Source organism: Cervus elaphus, chromosome 15 (genome assembly GCF_910594005.1).
Source record: "Cervus elaphus chromosome 15, mCerEla1.1, whole genome shotgun sequence".
Lineage (NCBI taxonomy): Eukaryota > Metazoa > Chordata > Mammalia > Artiodactyla > Cervidae > Cervus > Cervus elaphus.
Genome location: NC_057829.1, coordinates 11,872,410 through 11,890,000, shown reverse-complemented (window position 1 = coordinate 11,890,000; position 17,591 = coordinate 11,872,410). Strand labels below are relative to the sequence as shown.

General features: G+C 46.9%; 1 pseudogene; it reads right to left on the bottom strand.

Moving 5' to 3' along the window:
- The window catches only part of LOC122709201, a 32,927-nt pseudogene extending 15,798 nt beyond the window's left edge, over positions 1-17,129 (bottom strand).
- Positions 17,130-17,591: the final 462 nt, after the last annotated feature.

The window sequence follows — 17,591 nt, the reverse complement described above, 5'->3', positions numbered from 1 at the left end:
ATTGATAATGTTCCACAGGTCTGTGAGGTTCTGTTTCTTTTTCTGCATCCTTTTTTCTTTCTATTCCTTAAACTGGGTTGTCTCTATTGATTTATCTTCAATTCATTGATTCTTTCTTCTAATAGCTCAAATTTCCAATTTTAATAATGTTTTCATTTTACTTATTATACTTTTAAACTTCAGTATTTTATTTGGTTCTTTCTTAGTAATTTGTATATTTTTATTGATATTTTCTATTTGTTGAGACATCATTTTCATAAATTCCTTGAGTTCTTTGAACGTATTTATAGTAGATAAATTAAAGTGTTTGCCTAGTAAGTGCCATATCTGGGCCTCTTCAAGGCCTATTTTCCAGTGTATGAGCCAGAAATTTCTGTTTCTTTTCCTGTATCACAGAGTTTTTGTTGAAAATGGAATATTTTTGATACTAAAACATGGGACTTTCAAAATGAGACACACATACCACCACTGCTGCCCTACCCCCAGGATTTGTTGTTGCTGGTTTGTTGTTTGTATTTGTTAATTTGATGGTTTAGTTTGTTTAATGGCTTTCCTGGACTAATTCTGTAAAGTATGTTTTCCCTGTTGTGCAGTCACTGAAGTTTCTGCTCAGTTAGCTTGGTAGTCACCTAGTGATTGCCCAGAGTTTTCCTTAAATGCCTTGAACTAATAAGTCTTCTCCCCTTTTCAGGGGGCTCTCTGTGTGTGGTTTACAGCTCTGCTTTAGTATTTACTTCCTGCTTGTGCTGAACCTCAGGGTCAACCTGACTTGAGTGATTAGGACTTTCTCAGGTCTGCACAGGCACCCAGGCTTCCTGACCCCCAGAAATAATGCAGAGCCCCCTAGGGGTATCTCAGTACCCAGATATTCCTTTTACATTTTTTCCCAGACTCTTGATTCTCTCAACTGGTATTGCAGCTGATAGTTCTTGTCAAATTCTCAGGGATAGAGCTTTTCTTGCAGAGTGAGTTCTGAGTCAGGCCAAATATCAACAATGGGGCTTCCCTGGTAGCTCAAGGGTAAAGAATCTGCCTGCAATGCAGGAGACACAGGAGACTAAGGTTCAATCCCTGGGTTGGGAAGATGCTCTGGAGGAGGACATGGCAACCCACTCCAGTATTCTTGCCTGGGAAATCCCAAGGACAGAGGACCCTGGTGGGCTACAGTCTGTGGGGTTACAAAGAGTCAAACATGACTGAGCAAGCACACAAGCCCACATACAGGGGACTTTTCCAGAAATCTTCAAGACAAGTAGATAATGGCAATGCTCTGGAGAAGAGACATTTTGAGGAAACTCAAACCCAGCCTGGTTCCTCTGCTGGCTACAAGGTTGGTGGGTTTCACAACCACTGGGATTGTCAGGCTGCTAGTTATCAAGGCTGACGTGGAACTGGACAGGGTGGGAGGGGAGTTCAAAGGCCACAACCCTGTTGCTTTTACCTTCAGCAATGTATCTTGGATAAATTCTCCTTTGAATTGTTGCAAGCCTTTCGCTAATTTACAGAATCTGAAAGTTTATTTCCCATTGTTTTTGTGGAGGTCCTTACTATGCTGTCTGTAAATCCTGCCCCACTTCTATCATTAGACAGGAGCCGCTGTATTTGACTGTACTAGAAAGCCCTATCTAGACGTATTTCTCCCCCAAAAGGTATTTTGGAAAAATAGCTGACCATTTAGGTCTTTCAGTTTAATTCAGTTCAGTCGCTCAGTCGTGTCCAACTCTTTGTGACCCCATGGACTGCAGCATACCAGGCTTCCCTGTCCATCACCAACTCCTGGTGAGGTCTTTGATGAAAAATAGTCTATAGTCAAATAAATTCAGAACTATCTTTTGCTTTCATTCTTGGAGAGCCCCAATGCATGCCAGCATTTTCAAGGTCCTGAGAAGTACTGCTCTATGAAACCTGCTTAATTTTGTTTACAAAGGATTTTCTTTTTTCTTTTCTTTTTTTTTTTTTACCAGCTGAAGAAGCCTTTTTTATTACTTTTATGTACAGAAAACTCAATAGTGTACACTCAGCCCAGCTTGGTGGCCAGTTCTTTGGCCTTAGCCTTTTTCAGCTTGGCGATGTGAGCCACTGACTTCGGCCCCAGGACATTGCCACCCCAGTGACGACGGATCTCATCGTATCTGTCGTTGTAATTGGTTCTGATGGCTTCCACCAGCTTGGCCAGGGCACTCTTGTCCTCCGAGTTGACTTGTGTGAAGGCTACGGTGGTGCATGTCTTCCTGTGGATCAGGCGCCCCAGCCGGGCCTTGCCCTTGATGACGCAGTAGGGAACCCCCATCTTGCGGCACAGGGCAGGCAGGAAGACCACGAGCTCGATGGGATCCACATCGTGAGCGATCACAACCAGTTGAGCCTTCTTGTTCTCCACCGGGGGGTGACAGTGTTGACCCCTGCTCTAAGGACAGGTGGCCTCTTGGTGGGGACATCGCCTTTGCCGGAGGCTTTCTTCTTGCTCCTTCTCCTGCTTTGTCTCTGGTCTGTACTTGTGGGCCAGCTTAAGCAGTTGAGTAGCTGTTTGTCGGTCCAAGGCCTGGGTGAATTGGTTAATTGCAGGAGGCACTTTCAGCTGCTTATAGAGAATAGGCGTTTGCCGCTGCAGCCAGATATAGCAGGGCGGGTGAGGTCCCTCTTGGGTTGGATGTCCTGTCCAATGCCAAAATTCTTGGGCCTCTTCTTGAACAGGGGGTTGACCACCTTCTTGGCCTCCTGCTTCTTCACCGCGGCCGGGGCCGGGGCCACCTTCTTCCCCTTGGCCTTCTTTCCCTTCGGCATCTTGAAGGGCTGGCGTAGAGCTACAAAGGGTTTTCTAAACACATTTCCCTGCATAACTCCTTTGTTTTTCATTTAACACTTCTAAGTGCTCCTCAGAAAACACCATGCAGGTGTATGCATATGTGTGTGCTAAGTCACTTCAGTCACGTCTGAACCAATCTTAAATGTGAATTCCAAACTTAGTTTCTGGCACTACTTTTTGGAACTAATGTAGTTGGCTGTCTGATGAGAGTGTCCAAGTACTCACAAAATACAATACACTTTGGGCCTTAATTTCTGCTTTTTAATACTTTGTCTGATTTCTATCTTTTTCTGGGTCTGGGGATGTGGGTTCAGTTCATCACGGATACTCATCACATTTCAATTCATCACAAATATTCTGAATGATCTAAGAAAATTATTTTATCTATTTGTGGCTTTCCTTCCTTCCACCTGAGAAAAGGCATGTGAACTAGTCTCTTTTAAAAAGAAAGTGTATAGAGATTTGTGGAGGAACGGATGGGTTTCATTCTCTATGAACTTCGTAATCTATAATGGATTCTTAGAGATAGGCAGGGGAGTGCAAAATCCGTTCTACGTAGCTACACACACAGAGACACACTTGGCCATGCACACACACACGTATGCACATGCATGCACAGAACTCTCTGGCAGGTGTGCTAAAGCCCGGTGGGTATGGGGTGGCAGGTCTCCCCTACAGAGTTTGTCTGTTCCCAAAGAAACCTCATCCCTTTATCACAGGAGGCCGTGCAAAGCTATTCTTTTCTGTGAGTGCCGTGGCCCTGGGTAGGTCTAGCAAGTCCTGCCCAGGAGGCCTGGGCATCTTCACTGGAGAGGGTAAAGTGCTCTATGTTCTCTTCCTGGGACTGAAGAATCAGGAAATTGGTACCAGTCCTGCCTTTGTCAATATTCTGGGAAAGCTGCTTCCCTTCCCTGTGTCTTCTTAACAGTAAAACGGACAATAAACAAAATGATTTGTACAGACATTTCCAGCTCTGGAGTTCTCTGAATTTATGATAGACAATGTCTTTACAGAACAGGGAGTCCTGGTGCTCTGCGTGGCCATGGTCCCATGGAGGGCCTCCTCCCGTACCTCTTGGCAGGCCTGTCTGGGCTGGGTCTCTGGAAAATGGCCTCTCTCCTGGTTTCTGTCAGCATAGCTGTTGCGGACTTCCTGCCATGTGGCCCATAAACTCAGTGCCGGAGCCAAAAGTGGAGAGAAGGCAGGGAAGGAGCTGACAGACAGGCCTGCCAAGTCCCACTCCTTTCTCAGCTACAGGAGGGGACGAAGTGCAGGAAGCCCCTGGCCCACCCCCGCCCCCCCCACCAGTGTGCAGCGTGGGGACTCCTGATCAACCAGGTCCCCTACATCACCAGCACCTTCGCTACCATTTTTATGGGAAGCCTGGGCCCGCAGGGGGATTGTAATGTACACAGGGCATCAGCCAGCCCCTTCCCAGCGCCCTGCCCTGCCCCCAGCCCAGAGCGTACATCAAAGCGGTGGGCCCCGTGTGGCCTCCTGAGGATGTCCCGTGGGGCAGCCTGGGTCAGAGCAGAGGGCTGTTCATGCAGAGGCATCCACCATTTACAACTCTCATTAGATACCTTTACAGTCGCCATGAGTTGATTAGAAACATACACACTCACGCAGAGAAAACAAAATACTGAAAGCTTTGCTTATTTTGCAGATGTAGTGGAGTAAGACCGCAGTGTGACTGCTGATCACAAGAGTGTCCAGCGCCTCTTTCCAAAGGGACAATTGGGCCCACGGGGGCTGTGCAGAGACCCAGCTCCCCATGGGGGCTCTTGGACCCCCCCCTCCCCCCCCCCCCCGGCTTCTCCGTGGATACCTGAGGCTGCCTGCCCGGATGGGCTGAGCTGGAGTGCATGGGACAGCCTGGGTGGCCCTTCTGGCCTGAGGTTGTCAGGTCAGTGGGAGGCCTGGGGTCGCGGTGGGGGGCTGGGAGGGCACAGGCTGTTACAGACCGTCACTGCAGGCCAGGAGGCTCACTGGTCAGGACTGCCCAGAAAGTCCTCTCGCAAGAGCTCCCGACCCACCTGAGCCACTTTCCCAGCGCCCTGCATGCTGAAGGGCCCCCAGCTCCCCCGTCCAGGAGCCCACCTTCCGACCTCAGAGCCGGGCTTTCTCAGGTTGCCCTCTCTCTGCTCCCAGCTCTCGGGGGGTCCTGCCAGCTCCCCACTCCAGAAGTGCAGGACCAGTGCATCCTTGCCACCAGCGCCTGCCCTGCAGCCCCTCCTGCCTCCCCTCTTCCTGCCCAGCCTGTTCCCCCCCAAACAGCAGCAGCCAGGTTTGGAAAGTGTTAAGTCAGGCTCTCCTGCCTGAAATCCTCTATGGACTTCCTATTGCGCTCATAAAATCTAAGTCTCTCCACAGCAAAAGGCCCTGCCAACCCCAGTCCTCCCCCCGACCCCAACCCTTCCCACTCTGCTCTTCATCTGAATCCTTCTTTCTACCCACAGGGCCCTTCTGGTCACAACCCTGGCCCCTCCCAGGAAGTTTGAACTTGCTCTTTGCCTGGACCACTCAACCCCCATGTCCTTATAACCCCCCTAGGGATGGTTCCTTGCCACCCCTAAACGGACCACCCTACTTCCCAGTGTATTATTTGCAGGCATCACCACACAAAATTTAAGTGATCATTCTCACGATATTTGTTTGCTTTTAATTCAGGTTCCCTGTGAGAGTGAAAGCTCCCAGTTCTGTCTTGTTGGCTCAGGGCCTAGAAGGTTGTTGGGCACAGAGGAGACGTTTACTGAAAGAATGAAGAGGCTGAGTGGGACCAGCTTCGCTGCCAGCCCGCTCACCTCGAAGGAGTTCCCGCCACTGGAGACAGGCCTGCAGCCGTCACTGCAGCCAGAGGCTGGAAGACTGCTCCTGCTGGGGCAAGCCTTCAGCAGAGACCCATTAGCTCTCCCACAGGGAGACACACACCCACCCACCGGGGAGGCTCGATCTGCAAGGACCAGGAGGTGATGAGCGGCCATGAGCCCCAGCCTGCTCTACCTTCTATTTCTAAGCCCCAGACTGTGCTACCTCCCTTTCCCTGTCACTCCCCACCCCTACTTATGAGTGTCTGTGAGCAAAGCAAAAGAAGAAACAAGTTGAAAGGTAGCCCAGTAATTTGATTTTCTTCCCTTTGGCTTCCTCTATTCTCTAATAATTTTATAATGACTACATATTTCCTTCACAATTTTTAAGAAAGGGAAAACATAATCATTATTTTAAAACACCACTCCAGTAGATTAACACCATCAGAAAAGGAGAGAGAGAAGGGTAGTAATAACAGTTTACCTTTAAACTGTCCTGGAAGTAGATGCAGCCCCATGCATCCACTCCTTCCCCCCATCCCAGCTCAGAGTCGGCAGGCTGCCCACCACCACTCATCCAGGGATGTCTCTGCTCCATTAGGAAAGACGCTGTACCTCACACAGCCTACAACGTGTACTGTCTGGCCCTTTGCAGGAGGTTTGCCACCTCCTGTCCTAGAAAGTCCCCTGCTCCCTGCACTTCCCCGAGGTCCCAGCATGATACAGGGCCATCACCTTCACTGCTTCTGAGACCTCTGGCCCTGTTTGGTGAGTCATCTGTCTCTCTGCTGTTGGTCACAGTCTAGATTCATCTCTGTGTTACAGAGGGCCTGGCATGTTTTGGAATTTTGGTTAGTCCATATTATTATTAATAATATATCATTATTTCAGTCCTGCTTAAGTGAGGAAGTCTCAGCTGTTATTCCAAGTCAGGTGCAGCTGAAAAGGTGGGTGTCCACTGAGCTGAGTCCCCACTGGGAGCTCACAGCCACCTCCTCCTTAGCAGGGCAACAGGGGCCCCTGCCTCTGAAAGCTCTCAGCCCAGCAGGTCAGCTCTAGGCCGCCGACCCCAGCACCTACTCAAGGACACCACAGGGAGGCCTCTGCAAAGCCAGGGGTGCCACCAGGAAGGGGGTAGCAAACTCCCGCCAGGCAGGATGAGTGGGATGGAGTGGTGGTCTGAATTAAGCAAGTCTGCCATGCAGATTCTTTTCTTAAGAAATGCCATTTTGTTCCATGCATCTGTAGGCAACTGAACTCGGGTTGATGAAGCATTTCTAAGCCAACACCACGTGGAGCACGTAATGAAGTGTCAATTGACTTGTAATTTACAGCAAACACCATTGGCACAAAACAGGCAGCCTGGGCCAAGGAAATTTAGTCTGCCCCAAGCTTGTGTTTACTATGAATTAGCTTTTTAGCACTCTTCTCATAAGTGACACAAAGGCAAATAGCAGCTGAGCAGAACTCCCAGCTGGACCAAGTGACTCCAAAAGAGGAACCTGATTGCAGCAGCAGGGCAATAATTCATGTGCCGTGTGAAGGTGTGTCTGACTCTGCTAGGCGGGCCTCCAGAAACTGGGTGCGCATGTGTGCAAGCATGCGGAAGCCCACATACCTGTGTGTGGAAGGGTATTCTCTGTGAAGAGGAAGAGCACTGGGGGTGATGAAGCTCCTTCACTGCATCCCACGCTCTTTGTGCCAGAAACACCTGTTAAACACAAGGCCTCAGTACTGGGAGTGGGGAGGAGTTGAGAACAAAATAGACAAGCCTTCCTTAGCTCAGCCAAGGGTGTGGATTATCTTTAGAATATTTTCCAGAGAACTGGTAGTCCTTCCGGAGCAGTGACTCGAGGCAAATTAGCTCATCTGGTGGCTACTCTGTGGAGACACCAGGGGATCTCAGCGCTGGAGCTTAATTAGAGAACCACAGGCAACCAGGTCAGCTGGGGGCCGAGGGGACCCTGACTAATGGCTTTAATGACTGTGCTCATTAAACCCCTGGAAGGAGCTGCAAGCTCCTATGTCCCCGCCGTGAGCAGGCTGCATCTGGCATTTTCTCCAGAACCCTGACCTGTGGATGCTGTCTGTATTTCCCCAGGGTTGTGGAGGAATTGTGGAAGTCCCTCAAATGCAGAGTGGACTGTATCTGGGGACAAGGTCTTTAAAAGGTAATTAAGTTAAACAAGGCCATTAGGATGAGCCCTAATCCAATCTGAGTGGTGTCCTTATAAGAAGAGGAGATTAGGACACAGACACACACAGAGGCAGGACCGTGTGAGGACACAGGGAGGTGACAGCCATCTACAGACCAAGGAGCGAGGCTTCAGAGGGAGTCGCCCTGCCGACCCTGATCTTGGACTTCCAGCCTCCAGAGCTGTTTGGGCCACCCCATGGGAGGGCTTTGCTGTGGGTCTCTGAGCTGACACGGACACCCTCGAGTGCTGCTTGTGCTCTGCTTATGTCGCTGACACCTGGTCTCCTCCCACTGTCTTGGTTGGGTTGGCCTCTGCCAGTCCTTAGAGATTTAAGACCACTCCCTCACTGTATCCTCTTCTGGATTCTGTCAGGAACGAGGATGCCTTTGAACATCGAAGCCCTTGTGACAGGGCTATCTTTGCTGACGCCACTTGGCAGCCCCAGGTCCATCTGGACCTGAGAAGGACCACAGGGGGGCTCCTGAACACAAGCGTCTTGCTGTGTCCCTTCTCTGAGTGCCAAAGGGCTAGTTCAAACAGTCTAACCAGGGAAAGGAGGGGATACAGAGACAAGAGAGGAGCAGCCAAGAAACCACAGTGCAGGCTCGGGGTAGGGCCCTGGTTCCCCCTCAATGAATACACATGTCAGGAGCTTTGAGCTCTTCTGCAGAACTGAAACCCTCACCAAATGGAAGATGTTAACTACGTGATGAAGCATTCTTCATTTCAGAGAAGGTCACAATTTGCCCATCATCACCTGATGACAGATGATCTCTGGATTGAAGGAATGCAGGCCCTGCATGTTCACTCTGATTCTCATCAGCAATTTTGCCCTTGGACTATGGCATTCCTCATAGGCTCACCTCGGCTGGGAAACACAATTTTAAGAGAATTAGGCCACTGGGGCCTCCTTTACCTGGCAAATCAATAAAGCTATTCTATTCTATTTCACCAAAACTGTCGAGATTTCATTTGGTGTTGTGGTACAGAAGCCAGATTTAGCTTCAATGCCAAGCTCCAGGAGGGCTCCTTGGCCCTGGTTGATGCCAGGTAAACATTGGTGTCCCCAGGAAAGGATGCAATGGAGACTAAGCCCCACAGTTCGTCTCCCCCAGGCTCATGCATAGAAGCCTCTTCTATCCCGGCAGCATCCAGTGGCCACTCTCCTTCTCTCTAAGGTCACTCAGCTCCTGAGTCTCCCTGGACCCAGTGGCTGCACAGCCTCTAGACTCAGGCCCTTGATCTTCTGCTGGTCCTGCTGCCCCAGACCCTACAAGGCACCACAGAGGGGACAGCTCCCCTGCCCTCGCCTGCTGCCTCCTCCATCATTCGGCTCTATGTCTGCTGCAGCCCCATCTCTGCTCCATACATGGGGAATATCCTCCATGCTGCGACCTTGTCTACAATATAATATATTTATTTATTAAATTTCTTTTATTTTTGACTGCAGGGTACTTGTGATCTTAGTTCCCTGACCAGGGATTAAATCTGCATGCCCTCCATTGGAAGCATGGAGCGTTAACCACTGGAATGCCATGGAAATTCCTACAACATAATTTAAAACAGATGAGAGGGGGGAAACAGTAGTTTTGATTTGGAGAAAGTGTATTACCTTAGATAGATTGTTTTTGCAGCCCCTACAGCATCTTCCTGTTTTGGTAATTTTTTGTATATGCTAACCTTAAAATAAATTACGTCTCTAGAATGTACAGCAGCAAAAACTACTGTGGGCTTCAGGCACAGGGGATGTGACTCACCCTTGATCCCTGCATGGGCATCTAGTGGCTTCCCTGAGCTGTCACTTCCTCACTCATCACACAGGGATGATGATGCTACAGAGAGGCTGTTTTGAGGACATGTTGTGAAACTTATTCAAGCCGTTGCTCTCGCTGCTGACTGTTGCTGTTAATAGTAGAACTATTTCCCCTCAACTTAGTTTTAAAAGACTGAGTCAACACCAAATTCTTTAGTATGCTCTATACTCAGTGATCAATGAAAAGAAATAGAGGAAAACAATGGAATGGGAAAGACTAGAGATCTCTTCAAGAAAATTAGAGATACCAAGGGAACATTTCATGCAAAGATGGGCTCAATAAAGGACAGAAATGGTAGGGACCTAACAGAAGCAGAAGATATTAAGAAGAGGTGGCAAGAATACACAGAAGAACTGTACAAAAAACACCTTCACGACCCAGATAATCACAATGGTGTGATCACTCACCTAGAGCCAGACATCCTGCAATGTGAAGTCAAGTGGGCCTTAGGAAGCATCATTACGAACAAAGCTAGTGGAGGTGATGGAATTCCAGTTGAACTATTTCAAATCCTGAAAGACGATGCTGTGAAAGTGCTGCACTCAATATGCCAGCAAATTTGGAAAACTCAGCAGTGGCCACAGGACTGGAAAAAGTCAGTTTTCATTCCAATCCCAAAGAAAGGCACTGCCAAAGAATGCTCAAACTACTGCACAATTGCACTCATCTCACACACTAGTAAAGTGATGCTCAAAATTCTCCAAGCCAGGCTTCAGCAATATGTGAACCATGAACTTCCAGATGTTCAAGCTGGATTTAGAAAAGGCAGAGGAAGCAGAGATCAAATTGCCAATATCTGCTGGATCATCGAAAAAGCAAGAGAGTTCCAGAAAAACATCTATTTCTGCTTTATTGACTATGCCAAAGCCTTTGAGTGTGTGGATCACAATAAACTGTGGAAAATTTTGAAAGAGATGGGAATACCAGACCACCTGACCTGCCTCTTGAGAAATCTGTATGCAGGTCAGGAAGCAACAGTTAGAACTGGACATGGAACAATAGACTGCTTCCAAACAGGAAAAAGAGTACGTCAAGACTGTATATTGTCACCCTGCTTATTTAACTTATATGCAGAGTACATCATGAGAAACGCTGGGCTGGATGAAGCACAAGCCGGAATCAAGATTACCAGGAGAAATATCAATAACCTCAGATACACAGATGACATCACCCTTATAGTAGAAAGTGAAGAACTAAAGAGCCTCTTGATGAAAGTGAAAGAGGAGAGTGGAAAAGTTGGCTTAAAGCTCAACATTCAGAAAACTAAGATCATGGCATCTGGTCCCATCACTTCATGGGAAATAGATAGGGAGACAGAGGAAACAGTGGCAGACTTTATTTTTCTGGGCTCCAAAATCACTGCAGATGGTGATTGCAGCCAGGAAATTAAAAGACACTCCTTGGAAGGAGAGTTATGACCAACCTAGACAGCATATTAAAAAGCGGAGACATTACTTTGCCAACAAAGGCCCATCTAGTCAAGGCTATGGTTTTTCCAGTAGTCATGTATGGATGTGAGAGTTGGAGTGTGAAGAAAGCTGAGCACTGAAGAATTGATGCTTTTGAACTGTGGTGTTGGAGAAGACTCCTGAGAGTCCCTTGGACTGCAAGGAGATCCAACCAGTCCATCCTAAAGGAGATCAGTCCTGGGTGTTCATTGGAAGGACTGATGTTGAAGCTGAAACTCCAATACTTTGGCCACCTGATGCGAAGAGCTGACTCATTTGAAAAGACCCTGATGCTGGGAAAGATTGAAGGCAGGAGGAGAAGGGGACGACAGAGGATGAGATGGTTGGATGGCATCACTGACTCAAGGGACAGGAGTCTGGGTGGACTCAGGGAGTTGGTGATGGACAGGGAGGCCTGGTGTGCTGTGGTTCATGGGGTCACAAAGAGTTGGACATGACTGAGCGACTGAACTGAACTGAATTGAATAGTCTATCACAGAATGAATGGGTCATTGCTTTTTTTAAATGAACTAAGTGAGCGTGGGGGAAAAGTGATGTCAGTCTTGGGGATGCAGCAAAAATGGTTTTAGGTAACCTGCTGTATAGCCCAGGGAGCTCAGCTTGGTGCTCTGCGATGACCTAGATGTGTGGGGCGGGAGGGGGAGGGGTGGTCCAAGAGGGAGGGGATATATGTATGCATATAATTGATTCACTTCATTGCACAGCATAAACTAACACAACGTTGTAAAGCAACTATACCCCAATACAAGAAAATTTTAAGTGCAGCATCACACACACACACACATGCACACACACACAAAGGAAATCAGAAAGGAAACATTGCCTGGATTTCAAGCTGCCATGAGGGGAGAGAACACCTGACTGATGGCTGTGTCTCCAGGTGGGTTCACTCACCCAGGACAACTGGTTACCCAGTCTCGCTATTGGGTCATTACTCAGTGCTTTTACTGTGCCCAGGACAACTGGTTACCCAGCTTCCCTGCTTTGTCAGCACTCAGCACTTTTACTGGATTCTGTTCTGGAATAGACTATGTTTTTGTTGTTGCTCTTGTTACTGTTTGGCCTTGTACCCACTGCCACCAAACATCCCCGGGCCTCGTGCATAGCTATTAACACCATATTAATCAAGAGGGAAACCCAGGCGGAAACCTCATCCACTGGGGCATATATCTGAATAAAGACGTCAGCATCACTGTCTTGTATTAAAGCAGCTCGTAATCCAGGTGATAAAATAAGTCCAATACATATTTTTTTAATTTAAGAATATGCAGTATTAGTGATGGGAGAAGGCTGGCATGAAGGCATTGAGTGCCCTGGACCACAGGGCATGGAGAGACGGCCAGGGATGCCGTGGAAGGGGAACCACGCATCACAAGATACAAACCCAAGGAGGAGAGCAGGCCAGGCATCAACATGCCTGAGTGCGGGTTGTGTCACCGCAACTGTGATGCTCACCATGCCCTGTCTACACTGATTCATCCCTGTAGAACCCAGAGAAGGGGAGAATCTGCTCCAGCCCAAAAGATAAGCTTCTGGCTCCTGATTGAGCTAGGCTGCCCTGCCTGCTGCTCCCTCCCTCCATGGAGCAAGCAAAGCCCTCCCTCCCTGGGAAAGTAGGAAGGAAAACAGGATGGTTCTGATCTGACCTGATCCCAGGCGTACCACACACATCATAACAGAACGTCCCTCAGGCCTGACCTACCATTCTTGGATTTATTCAGGTCATTTGCCAGGCAGGATGGCCTTGGGTGCTATTTCTTCAGAAGATCCTCTTTAATATGAATAGTTACGATAATAAAATCCAGACCGTATGATTCTTATGCCATCTTACTGCATTTGAGCAGATAAAGCAATCAGTCTCAATGTGTACCTCATACAGCACGTGGCATACACTGTCACATGACATGCAGGGTGAGCCATCCTGTCCACTGCAGCTCCAATGCAGGAAGTCCTGCAATGTGGTGATGATGCCACTACACCATATGATGTAAGTGGTCTTGCCAGGGTCATTCACTCTATCTAAACAGCCCAAGCATCAAATGCTGCCTTCCGTGGCTTTAGGAAGGAAGACACATGGAAACCTAGTTGGTATTAAAAAGAGAGCAGACCAGACCAGGATGCGTCCCACACAGTATAGATCAGCTCATTTGCGAACTTTTGTTTCTCCCTTCTTTGTGTGTGTGCATGAGTGCAAGTGCACACTGGGTCACAGTGTAAGGTATATTTTTTACATTCTGATATGAACTATGATCAAAAAAGTTTGAAAGCCCTGAACTGGGAGGCTGGCATTCTCTTTCCCACTTTTGTTTCCCTCACTGCCTGTAAAGTGTCTGCCCCAATAAATGCTCATGGGGTTAATACATGAATTAATATGTCACTGAAGGAGTTAAACTGATGAATAGGCAGAGTGGCTGCCTATTCTTCTCAACTTTCCCTGTTCCAACAACTTCCAGTCCCCAAAGCCGCAGGCAAGGGCATTTGCAAAGGTGAGGGCTGGCCTTCGTCACGCCTTGCAGTGCATGGTGTGCGCCTGAGCTGGGCTTGGTGCCTATGCTGGGATGAGCACAGGTGAGAGGAAAGCTGCTCCATATGATGCCACAGTCTCTGGTGTGACACCTGACCCCTGCTCTTCATTTGCCAGTCTGATCCTGCTGGGCTCATGAAGGCTGACACTTTGCCTGGAACCAGTCCAGAGTTGAGATTTGCTTTTCAAAATGATGAATTTGGAAGGGGACCACCCCAGTCATCAGCTGAAAATGCAGGGGACCCAGAAGTGACTGCATCTCGGCCACATCTGTTATTGCTTTTCCCTGAAAGTCTCTGAACTTTCCTCTGGAGAAAACTCTCTACACTAACTGGTTCCATTTGTCACTTACTTTCACTTGGGGGCACTTGGGAAATGAGACAAACATTTGACATGAGACTAAGTCCTGGGCCAGGTTCATTACCAATGAACTGTACCAGCAAACCCATACAGAGCCAGGGGTCCTCAGCCTAAATGTAGGAGCTCCCCTCTCTCAGGGGAGGAGTAGGGGGCACAGTGACTTGATAGCTGCTTAGGAAAAAAGAAAAGAAAGCTTTGGGAACATGGACTGCCTGGTAACTGGAAGAAAAGAGCAGGGCTGGCCAGTGGGCTTTGCTCAGGACCACCAGTGTCTCTCCTGGCTTCCTGGAGGTGGGAACAGCTGTATCTCATTTGCTGTGCTTTACACTTAGTGCGTGAGCTGTGGACAGTCTAGTGCACACTGGACATTTGGTTGGCATGTGACTAATGACTGTTGCTTAAGGAATGACCTTTTAAAGTATCTTTACGAAGCAGAACTTCTATGTGGTCTGTTGATTTCAGAAAGCAGAGTAATGATGACTCCTGAAGTAAAGCAATTCACATGGAAATTTTAAAAAAGAAAACGAAGGAGACTATAGCAAAGATCAACAAAATTAAATGCTGGTTCTTTGAGAAGATAAATAAAATAGACAAGCCATTAACCAGACTCATCAAGAATAAAAGGGAGAAGAATCAAATCTGAACAGACAAGAATGAGGTGAGGAAATGAGCCATGAGGTTGCTGAGGAAAAGTGTTATGATGGAGGGAACATCAAAAATAAGTATCCTCCAGTGAGGGCAGCCTGGCATGTGCAAAGACCACATAGCCATCTATAGATTCAATGCAATTCCTATCAAGCTACCAACAGTATTTTTCATAGAACTAGAACAAATAATTTCAGAGTTTGTATGGAAACACAAAAAAACCTCAAAGAGCCAAAGCAGTCTTGAGAAAGAAAAATGGAACTGGAGGAATCAACCTTCCTGACTTCAGACTATACTGTAAAACTACAGTTATCAAGACAGTATGGTACTGGCACAAAGACAGAAATATAGATCAATGGAACAAAATAGAAAGCCCAGAGATAAATCCATGAACTTATGGACACCTTATCTTTGACAAAAGAGGCAAAAATATACAGGGGAGAAAAGACAATCTCTTTAACAAGTGGTGCTGGGAAAACTGGTCAACCACATGTAAAAGAATGAATCTAGAACACTTTATAACACCATAGACAAAGTAAACTCAAAATGGATTAAAGATCTAAATGTAAGACCAGAAACTATAAAACTCTTAGAGGAAACATAGGCAGAACTCTCTCTGACATAAATCACAGCAGGCTCCTCTATGACCCACCTCCCACAGTGGTGGAAATAAAAGCAAAAATAAACAAATGGGACCTAATTAAACTTAAAAGCTTTTGCACAATGAAGGAGACTATAAGTAAGGTGAAAAGGCCAACTTCAGAATGGGAGAAAATAATAGGAAAGGAAGCAACTGACAAAGAACTAATCTTCAGAATATACAAGCAGCTCATACAGCTCAATACCAGAAAAATGAACAATTCAGTCAAAAAAGTGGGCCAAAGAGCTAAACAGACATTTCTCCAAAGAAGACATACAGATGGTTAATAAACACGTGAAAAGATGTTCAACATCACTCATTATTAGAGAAATGCAAATCAAAACCACAATGACATATCATTGCACACTGATCAAAATGGCCACCATCAAAAAGTCTACAAACAATTAATGTTGGACATGGTTTGGAGAAAAGGGAACCTTCTTACTGTTGGTGGGAATGCAAACTGGTACAGCCACTATGGAGAACAGTGTGGAGATTCCTTAAAAAACTGGAAATAGAACTGCCATACGACCCAACAATCCCACTGCTGGGCATACACACCGAGGAAACCAGAATTGAAAGAGACAAGTGTACTCCAATGTTAATCGCAGAACTGTTTACAGTAGCTAGGACATGGAAGCAACCTAGGTGTCCATCGGCAGATGAATGAATAAGGAAGTTGTGGTATGTATACACAATGGACTATTACTCAGCTATCAAAAAGAACACATTTGAGTCAGTTCTAATGATGGATTAAACTGGAGCCTATTATACAGAAAGAAGTAAGTCAGAAAGAAAGAGAAACACCAATACAGTATATTAATGCATATATATGGAATTTAGAAAGATGGTAACAATGATCCTATATGCAAGGCAGCAAAAGAGACACGGATGTAAAGAACAGACTTTTGGACTCTGTGGGAGAAGGTGAGGGTAGGGTGATATGAGAGAATAGCACTGAAACATGTATATTACCATATGTAAACTAGATGACCAGTGCAAGTTCGATGCATGAAGCAGGACACTCAAAGCCAATGCTCTGGGACAACCTAGAGGGATGGGATGGGGATGGAGGTGGGAGGAAGGTTCAGGATGGGGGGCTACATGTGCACCTGTGGCTGATTTATGTTGATGTATGGCAAAAACCACCCCAATACTGTAATTATTCTTCAATTAAAATAAATTAATTAATTAAAAATAAATGAAAAACTTAAATGTTCCAAGAGCTATCATGATCTAATTAATTAGGAGAAAAGCAGGGCTAGAGATTCTGGTTCTATTTCTAAATTCCCAGTGTTTACATAGATCCGCTGGAGAAGGGACAGGCTATCCACTCCAGTATTCTTGGGCTTTCCTGGTGGCTCAGCTGGTAAAGAATCTGCCTACAGTGTGGGAGACCTGGGTTCAACCCCTGGGTTGGAAAGAACCCCTGGAGAAGGGAAAGGCTACCCACTCCAGTATTCTTGCCTGGAGAATTCCAAGGACTGTATAGTCCATGGGGTGGCAAAGAGTTGAACACAACTGAGCAATTTTCACTTTCAGTGTTTACACAATGCTTGGCACATAATTGTACAATAAAATTCTAATGAATGAAGACAATTTGACTTTCAGAACTAGAGAAAGCTTCCTCCCTAACTCCATCTCCCACTCACACTCTGCCCAGTCAACACACACACGCACGCACTCTTTCTCTCTCTCATTAAGTTTCTGGACCTGAAATTCCATAACCGGAGCTACTGTCTTTTAAACTGAGGCCTTAACCTCTTTAAAAAACTTCTGTAGTGTTGTACATAAATTCTTATTGATTATAACCAAGAGGGACTGGTTTGCCCAATTCTCTTTTGAGAGCTTGTTTAGACGAGGCCAAGGGGAGAGCAAATACAAAGGAGGAAGCAGGTGATGCAGTGCCATGGGAGAAGGGAGGGGTCAAGTTCTTCTCCACTGTCTGCCTCACTCACCTCCCCAGATGAACTTTGGGCTGTTGACAGCGCTACAGACCAGAAGCTTAGGAGAGGTGAGTGATCCAAGATCACGGATGCCTGGATCCTGATCCCTGCAATGAGGTTACCCTAAGCGGAAAAGGAACGGGTTCTGTCACTGAAAAGAAACAGGGTGTTATTTTCCACAGAAAAACTGCAGCTTTTCAAAAAGAATGGATAAAACTCTAGACTTAGATCACAGGTCTGTAAGTGGCAATGAGATTCTGAGGGGACCAGCTGGCCCACGTGAAAGCCACTGCCCAGAGTGAGGAGAAAACAGTGTCTGGCTGGAAATTGATGGGTAGACTCAAAAGTGGGTTCAGACTCTTCCATCTGATGGTCTTCCTCG